General features: G+C 45.1%; 1 protein-coding gene across 1 annotated transcript in view; it reads left to right on the top strand.

Moving 5' to 3' along the window:
* The window catches only part of ASAP1 (ArfGAP with SH3 domain, ankyrin repeat and PH domain 1), a 129,364-nt gene that overhangs the window by 2,480 nt on the left and 124,559 nt on the right, over nucleotides 1–2,325 (top strand).

Below are 2,325 nucleotides of genomic sequence, written 5' to 3'. Positions count from 1 at the left end.
GAAAGAGGAAATTCTGCTTCAAAGCAGCAAACTGAGCACCATATTCTCTTTAATAGAGCTAACAATTAAAAAAACTATCAGAAAAACAGACTAATAGGCAATTATGACTGGTAGCTATTGATCTTCCTTTTTCATCTTTAGGCCTTGTGCTGTTCTTTTTATTTCCCAGTATTCACCTGTATTAATTATTTTATATATACTTATACACTTAATATTTTATTTTAAAATACATATTTTTTTCCTGTTGAGGAAACACAGAAGCTCAGCTATGGTTACTCTCTGCTGTGCTTCATTTCTGCCACTCTTCACTGCTACAGTTTCCCTGGCCTGCCACATCCCTTTCTTTGTTGAACATTCTCTTCAATTCTGTGATTTAAATTTTCTCTAAATAATATTAAAGAAATAATGTCTGTAGTAAGAGGTCCTCTGTCTTTGGGGTAGTATTTGTTTAGAATAGCAGATGTGGTTGTTTTGCAATCCAAAGTCTAGTGCTTCAAGCTCAGCCTGAAGAGGAACAACTCCACTTTAAGAGTGAGAGTAATCAGTTAATTAAACCAGTTTATCCATCAGTGTGACGGATTTATCCTCACTAGAGATCTGCCAGTGAGGGATCAGGTCTCCTTCTAACACGAGCACTGTAGCTGACCCGCAGACCACAGGTCTGGCTCAGGAGCAGCTGGGTGACAGCCCACGATCGATGTTCTGCAGGAAATTACAGGGGATGACCATGGAGACCCTGTTTGGCCCTCAGGCCATATCCCAGCCTCTCACCTATCCCACTTCCACGCAGGCTGGGCACTGAAACAGCTCTTTTTGATGCTACTAACAGCTCTTCCCTGGCCCAAACCGCCAGTCAGGTCTTCACTCTCCTTCCTGAGCTGCTTTGGATACCACCAGCCATTTTTATCTTCTTGATTTCTCTTCCTCCTCCTCTCCTCTTACGAACGATCCTCAATCGATTTTCTTCCTACCCCTCAAGTCGCTTCTTCCGTGCTTCGATTTGTTTTCTGCCCAAATCCATTTTTCAGTGCAACTCCCACACAGTTCTTTTCTTGGCTTCCTCCTCCTCCTCCTCCTCTTGCCTACTCTACCTTTCAGAGTCTCATGACGTTGAACGCTCATCCATAGGAGCCCGTGGCTTTGTGTCAGAAAGCTGGATCACGTGAAGCAGCAGCAGCAGCAGCAATCAATCACCCGGCCATACAGAGGGCTTCTGCCAAGACAGGGAAATCAAAGAAACATGTTCAGGCAGGGCTGTTTCTCAGGAGTATTGGTCATACTTTTACTGGCAGAACTACATGCAAATCATTTTTAATGGGTATACACAAATAAGGTATCTCTTTTTTTTTTTTTTATGCTTACTTGGGCATCACAGTCTTTTGTTGATTTTTCCCAACTATTTTTGAGTTGTACAAGCATTTCAGTTTCATTACATAAAAAAAACCCCACACGAAAGCCTAAGTGTATTGTAGTGCAGGAGTAGGTCCATATATACAGAACATTCAAAACTTTGAAACTGATATAGCTGTATAATTATGTTGATTTTCAATTGTTCAGATTCAAGTATATTTACTATTGCAGAATTTCTGAGCTTCTGGAGAGACAATCCCAGATACAAAGAGAAGGAAAACACAGTCTGACTAAACAAATCAGACTGAAACAGCAGATGACCATAATTACTGGAGCCCCCTGAGACTCAGTCTTCTTTACAAAGGCACATATGGGCCCCAAAAATCTAAACTTAAAAAGAAAAATAAGGGGGGGGAGGGACACACACACACACACCTCATTAGTGCTGCCTGTCAATTCCCAAGAGTTACACGATGCAATAAGGGAGAGAGGGTTATTTTAGGTTGTTCAGACGGAGGTCGGGTGAACAACACAAAGGAGGATGCCAGGGATGCGGGGAAGGTTTCGGGGCAGCGCTGCTGCTGCTGCTGCTCTCCGTGCTGTGCCCGGAGTCACACACCGCCCTCTCATTCTCTTTGGGAAGGCTCAGGAGCAGGATTACTAATACGGGTCAGGAATAGCAGCTGCGAGGGTGTCACTGAGACCCAAGCAGGACGTCTGAAATAAATTACCTAAGCGTAAGGATGGTAAGAAAAAAAAAAAGAAATCTATCGAGTCAGATGGCTTGAAGTGATGACTTCACCAGCGGTGCTATCTTCGTGCTTTACATCACAGTACCAGGGCTTGAAGGCAAAGGGCTTCGACTGGCGGTGACGGGGCTGCAGGGGGAACCTGCACCCCGAGCCCTGCCCCTCGGGGGGGCTGCCCGGGGCACGCAGGGCCCTGCAGCCCCGCGGCTCGAGGGGGGGGCGGGCC

Source organism: Chaetura pelagica, unplaced genomic scaffold (assembly GCF_000747805.2).
Source record: "Chaetura pelagica isolate M959 unplaced genomic scaffold, ChaPel_1.0 scaffold27, whole genome shotgun sequence".
NCBI lineage: Eukaryota > Metazoa > Chordata > Aves > Apodiformes > Apodidae > Chaetura > Chaetura pelagica.
Note: the sequence above shows the minus strand (reverse complement) of the source record. Positions and strands in the feature narration are given on the sequence as shown.